General features: G+C 36.2%; 1 pseudogene; it reads right to left on the bottom strand.

Moving 5' to 3' along the window:
• Positions 1–1,013: 1,013 nt before the first annotated feature.
• Positions 1,014–9,146, bottom strand: LOC114744766 (potassium transporter 7-like; annotated as a pseudogene).
• Between the last annotated feature and the right edge of the window lie 988 nt (positions 9,147–10,134).

Raw genomic sequence — 10,134 nt, forward strand, 5'->3', positions numbered from 1 at the left:
ATAATTTTCATTTAATAATAATTATTACCTTAATATAGCTTTTATTTAATAGTTATTATTGAAATGATAGATGGGGAAAGTCTCATTGCCAAACTTTCAATAGATTTTTCCCACTCCTTATTACCTACATTATCACTAATCCTTGATATAAGAATTACAATCCTTAATATAAAAGCTATTTAGAGATTATATTTGATTCTAAATATAATATTTTAATTCTCTTTATCTCTCAAATTTATAATGTATTCTCCAAAATACCTCTATTAATTATAAAGAATTTTCATCAAAAATGGTTTGAACGTATACAGTTAAATAATACAGTTTAGAAAAACCAAGATACTTGTTACATTACCCGACCAGATTAATTTTTTTAATGTTATCAAATTAGTTGTTTCGTACTTTTATTAAGGACAGAAAGTAGCAGCAAGATAACTCTTCTTCAAACATCCGATCTTTTTTCCAACTAGCAGAACATAACATGGATTCTACCGCTAAACTACTTTAGTTTTACAGAAACTTGTAAGGAAAAAAGGATAAGGAAATAAGACGGTATAAAATGCCACTGTACAAAACTCTGACCATTACTGATGTCATGCTCATCCTACATTGTAAAATTACAGCCATTCACGTCTTCAAAGGTTAGCCCAGCAGGTAAAGTATGGCTTCATCTCCTATAAGAAAAAGGGTTTGAATTTCATGGCTAAAGCGAGGATCCCATTGGTGACTAATCTATCGATATTTTTATAAATGTTCCGAGTTGTAAGCCTGTCTGAACCTTTCTTAAGCCTTTGAAACCCGACACGTTTAAATTTTTATTTCAAATTCTAAAAAAATTGGGAAAAAATTGACACACTCACAGGATACCTACTGAACAACCAAAGATTTTTGTTGTACTCTGATTTGTTTGTCTCCGCCTATTTCAACCCCACATTTCCAGGCAAGCGTCAAAACAATTTTCAGACCCAAAGCTAGATAGGTATTTGGCTGTAAGGGAATTCAATTAGCCGGAACTGCATTTTCCAAGCCTCACTCTCTGCCACCAAAGAAATTGGCATTTGCTTTATTTGGTTCCAGAACTGTGTCACACCATGTAAGTCATGCCAACCTGAATCAGACGTGTGTGGGGCACAGTTAAATTTGCAGTCCCCCTCCTGCAATTCTTTCTCAAAAAGGCATAAAAATAGTTTATAACTAGCTTTTTGATAAACCATGAATCCTTCCTTGCTCTTATATCTCCATGACCAAGAAGATAAACAACTCCAGATTCTTTAGCCACACGCATGAGGGATAGCTCCCTTTGAAGACTCTGCTCTGCATCAAAAGCAGGAAGACTAGAAGATGCTGGGCTCACCTCTGATGTGCTGGTTATGGAAACAGGCTTGCTTGCATTATTGTAGCTAGCCAGGAGAGGAACACTAAGAGAGTAAACACTCCCATTGGGAGCAACGAGAACCTTAGAGTACTCATCCTCTGAATCGCTATCATCCCTGTCACTTTCCAATGATCGCTCGAGAGCCTCTTGACGGACAAACTTCTCTAGGCTCTCAATCAGAATCTGCTCAAAAACTTGTTGATTTTCTTTCGGCACATCTTTGTAACCATACCTGTACGCAAGTTAAAGTTCAAGTGAAGGAACCGCATGCGTTATTTCTTGAAGTAATATGAATAGTAATGATTCATGTAGACAATAAATCCAAACTTTTCATAGGATATACCATTTGTCCTGTGCCTTTTGGTTTCACATTTACACTGAAGTAATACAAAATTAAGCTCCCTACCTGGCAATACAACGAAAAATATGGTAGCTTCTTGGGCAGACTCTCCGGAAAACGAATCTTTCATTTTGGGGCACCACTGGAACTGGAACACTCTTCATACACACAAATATAATCAAGGAATGTATTGCTGGAAGCGAGGTCAGAAAATGGCCGAAAATTGATGGAATTCCTTTGGCCAACTCATTATAAATCAAACCAATGCCAGGTGCTCGAACTGTTCCCAGATTACAGCCTAATTGCCGCATCAAATCCATTGATAACTTTTGCTTGACTTCAGTTTCATATTTGAGCTTGCTACCATAAGTCCATACATACATGATAAGAAACATTGTTATGGCAAAAACCAATATTATCCAACTTCCATCTGTAATGCTCAACAGAACCGACGAAAAATAAGTCAACTCCAATCCCAAGAAGACTGTCATAAAAAGGAGCACTTTGATTATGTGCGTCTGCCATATAAGAAGCATTATGAGGGTAACTAAAACAGATGTCATCATCATCACTCCGAGCTCTGCAATGCCTGAAAATTGTAAAAGGGTGGCAGGATATAACAAGCAAGCCAAGTCCCAAAAAAAAGGAAATAAATGAGAAGTAAAAACAATTTTCTTCCTTTCTTTTCTTTTTTTGGGAGGAGGGAAAGCAGAGAAGAAAGAAATAAGGGAGTGCTTTGTGTGCTTAGTTCTCAACCATGACAGAGGGCATTCCGAAGAAATTACTGGAGAGAATTTCAATCTGCTTACACATAAACAAATCATTTTAATGCTAACTATTCTATGATGATGTTTGAGTGTTTGACCTCAATTTTACTGTAACATTATTACCAATGACAGATTATTTATAAGCAAAATATATATATATATATATAAATAAAGCTCAAAGCAATTACCATATGCATTTCCAATCTCTTCGATCCTGGATATAGAGCAGACAAGCACCAGTGAAACAGCCAAAAGGAACCAGTTAATAACAGGGATATAGATCTGACCCATATATTTCCGAGAGGTATGGATTATTTTAAGGCGAGGGAAACACCCAAGCGCAATAGATTGTTTTATGCATGAAAAGGTGGCAGTCGTCATGGTCCGACTTGCAATCATTGCAGCAATGTTAGCGATGAGGAACATTGGCCAGAACACACCACCTGAAGACAGATAATTGTACAACAAAAATCTCCTGTAAATCATCCAGAAAGCCATCTGTAAAGAATGAAGGAATAGGAATAATTATCAATACTTACTTGGGATAGAAGAGAAAAAAACATCACCAGCATCAGCATGGTTGTCCATCAGGTAAGCAGCTTGACCCAAATAACCCAATAGTAGGCATGGCAGAACAAGAAAGAAAAAGGTAAGCTGCAGGCAACCAACATCAATTCCATTAGAGAAAAATTATCAAACAAGAAGGATAAGGAATTATGATATAGCAGAAAGAACCCTGAGATTCTAATAAACATTACAAGACACTAGTTTTTCATATTCCATTACCTGGACTGATTGTACAGAGAAGTAGCAAAGATCTGCAAACATGGCCTCAGAACCTACAACACGAACCAGTAAGAATGTTAAGCAATAGTTGAAAAATTCACGTAAATGCCACCAATAGTTATTCAGCTGCAAATTCACCACATAATACTATCAAGAATTGACACGAGGTCAATGAAAAGGAACAAACATTAATGTTAACTGTGTGAGTAAAAACTGTTCACAAGTTCCATAAATGCTTATTCTGTGAAGAACAATCTCCATATTCTACTAATTACGCTTCAATTTTGATTTTGGAAAACCGGGGCTATGGGCCAGAAACTTTTTTCCCCCCAAAACCATGGGCAAGCTTATCATATAAATCTTTTCATCCTAAAGTCAAGTATAAAATAGGAAACAGCAAAACATGTCATTATCAATTTGATAAAATACCGTTGCATTGACACATCCATAGGTCTGTCTTTTCCACCAATACCCTGAATATATGGACGTCCACATAGCCAACCACACTAATCATCAGCATAAATTCACAGTGAAGGACTAAGAGGTGGCTCAGATTATTCACTCATTAAAGTTTCCCCATGATCTGTGTGTGAGAGAGAAATGGAAACTTCAGAAAAGTTCAAGCCTAAAATTCATATTGTAATGACGATATAAGACCCTAGATTATGTCTCAAGGGTCTTGGTAATTTACTAAAGTGGCTTCATGTGTCAAAGGTTCCTTGCAGCAGTGGCTCATTAACATTATCCCATTCTAACCTACACTGCTATAATCCTTTCCAGCAATAATTCATTCGGATTGTGACTCATTCTAACCCAGACTACCATCATTTTCATCCTGTAGCATCTCGTCAGTGTTGTGACTCATTCCAACCCAGCGTATTGTGGTTCCTTCTAACAGTGACTTGTTATGGTTGTGACTCATTTCAACCTAGCTAATTGTGATTCATTCTAGCAGCATGTCATTAGGGTTGTGACTCATTCCAACCATCAATTGATCAACAATGACCAACCATATGCCTAATTCAAATTCAGGTGGTTGGTAATAGTGACAAAGACAAGTTCTCCTTTTGATAGACAAACATGTCAGGGTATTGTGTCATCATTAGCAATAACCTAGTCACTTGAAAGAATAAAAAACAAAACTTTATTGCAAGGTCAGGTGAAGAAGCTGAGTATCAGCTATGCCTTTAACATGGACTATGCTATGCACATATCTATGTTCATATGCATCCATGATACGTATGGATGGATGTGTGCATGCATGCATGGATGCATATCAACCTATATAAATACATAATACTACTCCGATCCTAAATATAAGACCTATTTTGTAGTGTAATTTACATTAAAAAATAGGTCTTATATTTACGACTGGAGGAGTATTTTGTTTTCTATCAGTCCTCAAATTATACAGCTTCAAACTTCAACCATGTATATCTGTAGCTCAAACAGCCCCCGAAGCTTTGGCATCATAATGAAAAGGTTTTACAAATTATAAAGGCATCATGTCTAGTAAGAACTTAACCATCCGTTTCACAGCAATCTGATTTTCCATATAATAAGCCTTATTAATAAACTCCAAGTATACACATAACAAAAAGTCCAGAAACTTATATTTAGTTTTCAACTTTAAACCAAACCGTCAGTCTTTGCAACCATATGAATTTAAGTATTTTCCACCATAAAAGGGGGAAAAAAGATTACTCCATCTTTTGATTCTTCAAGTAAGAATCCATACATCTTTCTTCTAGTCAAGATTAAAAGTTTGAACACTCAACTCTTCTAGTGTTTATTCATGTAGTTGTAGGTCTTGTTTTCAATTTCTTACTTAAATAATCAAGGCAAACCCCTTTCTTGACAAGACCATACAACACCCAATGATGGAATATAAGAATGATATATATTTCGAAGAAACCTCGTATAGAAGGAAATCTAAGTTTTATACTTTATTACTGCTTGTTTTTATTTTATTTAGCAAGTGGATTATTTAACCATTACATGTATTAAATGGGCTGCAAGAGAGATGTTTCCTTCACTCAAAGGAAACCTACTAGAAGGAAACCTTTTATTTTGTTTATATGTTTCCTTCCTGAGAATGAAACCTTAGCAGTGGCTTCTATAAATAGCCACCATGCAGCACATGTGAGATAGACTTGGATGATAATACAAGAAGAAGAAGAAGCAGTCTTATCCCACCAGGTGGGGTCAGCTACGTAGATTGTATGGCATTATTGTGCTTTATCCCCTTGTTTTCTGTCTCTTCCCCCTTCCTTCCTATCCCCCTCAAGTTATTAATATTCCCCCTTCTTCAAAGTATAATCCATCCATTGTACCCCCAAAAAAAAAAAGTATAATCCATCAATCCATCCATCCTTCAGTTTTAAATTCATTACTACAACTCATGATCCTGTCAAGCACTTTAACCTGAACCTTTCCTTTCCTACACCACATAACAGAAGATTCAGGCTCAGTAGGCCTCAAAATTATGACGATTCCACATCAGATGGTTAGAATTGTTGAAAACTTGGACATTGATCACATAATAAAAGCTAGCAATATAAGGACATTAAAACAGAGGGGGAAAGGCCTGCTAGTAGAAACAAATCTACAGACATTTAAGGCGAGACAAAATACATATTACTGCATCTCTAGCATCTACAATCCTGCATTTGTGTGTTTACCCGATGCACACAGAAGACAGCCCCCTAGAGAATACCATGCTTTAGTTGAATTCCTCTCAAAGAAGTGATATATATGGATAGGATTAAATGCCCTCAAGACGCTGCTGTCATATTTGAAAAGATTGTAGATCCCAATGCCAGCAAGAGAACAAAACCATATTAACAAAGCTGGTCCTACAAGAAGTCCCACTTTACTTGTTCCATACTTCTGTACACTGAACAAAATGACAAGGCAGGCAACTGAAATCATCACCACTTTATCTGCATAATCAAGGGAGAAGATTTAAGAAATTAACTCCTTAATGAAAAAATGAAGTCTGAATAAGGGCATCAATCAACTTAGTCACATGCATCCCCCCCCCCCCCAAAAAAACCACCACCCAAAAAAAAATCTAAGAAAACAGAATGCATTCTATTCACCTAAATCAAATTGGTAGATAGAAATTATAATATAGAGAAGGGTTAGAACCGTATTCTAATAATTAGTGAAACCAATATCTCATAAAAGGACTGACAAGAGAATGCCCAAAAGCCAAGACCCTTGCTACAAAGTGAGAAGAGGAAGACAAACGATCAAAAAGCATAACAAAAAGCTTAAAACGAAGAAGATTGGCAACGCTAGCTCCAATTTGTTCCCAACTTCGGGGGTGTCAGAAAATTTAATGTGCAATTTAACATTTTTTTTAATATTATTTTTTGATTATAAGACGTCATTCATTAGGTTTTTTATTATCTTATTTAAGGGTAACTGTATTTTTTACATCTTAATAGGTTTTTATTAGAATAGGATTATTCCTAGGTATTTTATTCAATATTAAAGTTTTAGATACTCATCATTTTCATATACTTTATCATTAACTTTTAAACCTTCGAGTGGCAATGTTTGTTGCCCCTTTTTCACTCAATAAAGTTGAAATCAGAAAAATTAATCAGACATAACATTTAGCCAATTTTTGCAATCCGCCAGTTTAATCAGGCATAAACATGCAAGTAGCATATGAAGTTAAAAAGTGATAAGTAAAAAATTCATTTGGCTCATTTCTATAACCTGCACAATGACACAAAATTGAATAAGTCAAACCCACAGATTCTATTACTGACAAAGCACGGGTTAAAAGAACTCAGTTCAAAGAAATGTAAGCCTGAATTCTCCGGATGTCCCTACAGATAACATCATTAAATAAAGGGATTGATAACTAATACAATTGAAGAGTTGATTGATAGGTAAAGGCATTACCTTGCTTGATTGCATCTACCCTCACCTTCAAACCACCAACAGAAGAAATTACTGCAGTGACAAATGCAAATAAACTAAGAACTAAGATAAAGAGGTAAATAAAAGGTGGGATCATTAAGAAGAAGACTTGGCCATAAACACAAGCAGTAAAGTATCACTTCAAGTGCGGAATAAGCACAGGCTGAAAGTCCATACACATGAATATAGAAGTTTGGGAAAAGTTACAAAAATACATAATATAACAGCATATATAACCTGATATTGCTGGCGTAACAACTCCGTTAGTTATTACCATAGATGTACCAGCCAGTACTAATGCTAGTAAAAGCTTCTTCAGAGTCAGTGAAGTTTCAAGTCTTTCCTTGATTTTTATCGACCTTTCAAGCTCAGGAGTTGGCACCTTTAGCCTAAATTTTGATATGGGAGCGTCTGATGACATGCGAGCATCTAACGGCAACTGATCCGGAAGAAGACTAACCTTAGCATGACGACAAATCAAGGAGTACAAGGCAAAAGTGCCACCTGCAGTGGTTTGGAAACAACTATGACATTGAAATTTAGGACCAAACATAAAGAGAAAGAAAGGGAGGAAATAACAGATCACTGAAGACTAATATTAAAGAATAACAATATCTATAATACCTTCACCACCATCATTAGCCCATAGAACAACGAGGACATACTTCAATAGAGGAAATAAGATTAAGGTGTACAGGACAAGTGATAATGCTCCAAGAATGTCTTCATTTCCATCAATAGGGGCCTTTCTAAACATGACACTGAAGGTATATAATGGGCTTGTTCCCACATCTCCAAAGATAACACCGAGGGTCTTAATAGCCAAATAAATACTCCTTCCCACACCCACATTCTGCTCTAGGAAAAAAAATGAAGATAACAAGTAAAAAGCTACACTCTGTATATCATTCCACACGAATTTACAGCTACATATTTTGTCAATCAAGCAAAAAAAAAAAAAATCAAGCGGTGGCCAGTAAAAACTGAGAACAAGCTATGTAAACATAGAGGAAAATAGTCTGCATCAGCGAGCTACAGCCTTAAATTCATAGAATCCAGGAACTCACTAAAAGGTTTTACCGACACCTAAGACTTATTTGGAAATGAACATAAGAGATAACTTTCAGATGCAAGGGAAAATCAGAAGATTCCGGAAGGAGACGGGGTAAGCACTGATTCATAAAGGTAAAGATGAGTCCATTGCTCACATGACACAGTTCCAAGATTAAGATGAGTAAGGTGTCAATTCTGCAAAGATCAACCGGTCACTCTGTCTCTTGAAGATCCATTATCCAGTTTTAACCGAACTATGCTCAAGTAACATATGTGGAAGAGTGTTGCTGACGTAGAAAGACGCATCATTGGTTAACTAAGTAAGCTCATTAGTAACCGATGGGCTTTAAGAAGACGCAAAAGTTTAAATGGAAAAGCGAAACAAGCTATTCATATTTTAACTTCCTTTCCATCACCCAAAATGCCTAGCGAACTTCCACATTCATAGAAAATAGAGTAAGAAAAAAGGTCAAGGCACACAAAAGAAGGAAGTAATGCAATTCATAAGAAAACATTAAATAAATGAAGTCGAAACTACCTCACTGTCACTCCTCTGAGTACCAGAGACCTCAAGAGCTTCAGCATCGAAGGGATCGATTCGTGCGCCAGTCCTAACCAGTCTCGGCTCATCGTCCTCCTCGTCCTCGGAATCCAACATGGTATAATGCCGCGAATAATCGTCATCCTCATATTCATCTTCATCGCACTCACCCTCCAATTCATCCTCCTCCTGAAAAACCCACCGGGATTCAATGGAATCCATGGAAGACCCGCCAATGTTCACACCACTCTCCAATCCTCCCTCCACCGTCATGCCCGGGAAGAGAAAGCTCAATCGCAAGGTTTAAACGTGACAACAGCTACAAATACATCAAAGTGAACAGAAAAAACTATAAAATGATTTTTCCATTTGAAGCAAAACTGGGAGACAAAACCAGTTAAGTCTGTGCGATTCGGTGTGCCATTGTCGGAGTCATGAGGTATAATTGCATTCAGTTTAAGTTGGCGGTCACGCTTACGCCCTCCAGGACAAAAATGGAGCGGACATGGGGGTGTATGTGTCCAACTCGTAGGCCGTAGCTTCTTTTCGAGTTAAAAAGGTCAAATTTTGATCGGACAGTACACGAACAAGGTGGCAGTGAATCACATCACAGATTCACCTCATCTATATATATCACTCCGACTTTATTCCATGGCGAGAGAGATAAAAGTAGAAAGAGATTGATCAGATTCAGCCTGTACCTCCAGGTCTTAGAAATTTTGGCATCTTACAGATAAACACAAGACACGAGTGGTAAAAAATCTGGAGAAACCAGTCCAGTGTTCTTTTGGACAGTTTGAGTTGACACGATAATCTTTCTTTTATCCGTATTCACCGCAATATTTTCTAGCTTTTTTTTTTTTCTGCCAACACCTATTACCCGCAGCTTAATAAATTATTTAAATTTTGTTTATTATTAATATGCCACAAAAAATTAATATTTATAAATAAAGTAATTAAACTTGCAAATATCAAATATTAACTTATAAATTTAATCTGTAAATGACAAATTTTGCCTTGCAAATATTAAATCATTTAGGACATGAAATTTGAGGAAAATGTTTCTATTTAATTTTTTGTTTTAAATTTACGGGTAATTTCCCCCTTTCAATTTGCCAAACATGTCCTTTCAATTGAAGTTATATAAACTAAAATTATATCATTTGAATTTCATTTTATCTTGTTTTTATATTTTGATCATTTTTAAATTAAAAATGAAAATGAAAAACCTTGAGGTTTGACCAACTATTGGGGTTCATCGTACAGAAGATTTATGTCAGTTTCATTTTCAAATAAGCTCCCTCTCCTTTGAGGCGTCTAAAATAATTGGCTCTGTTAA

Source organism: Neltuma alba, unplaced genomic scaffold (assembly GCF_004799145.2).
Source record: "Neltuma alba isolate B1F8T4 unplaced genomic scaffold, ASM479914v2 tig00000747_pilon, whole genome shotgun sequence".
Taxonomy (NCBI): domain Eukaryota; kingdom Viridiplantae; phylum Streptophyta; class Magnoliopsida; order Fabales; family Fabaceae; genus Neltuma; species Neltuma alba.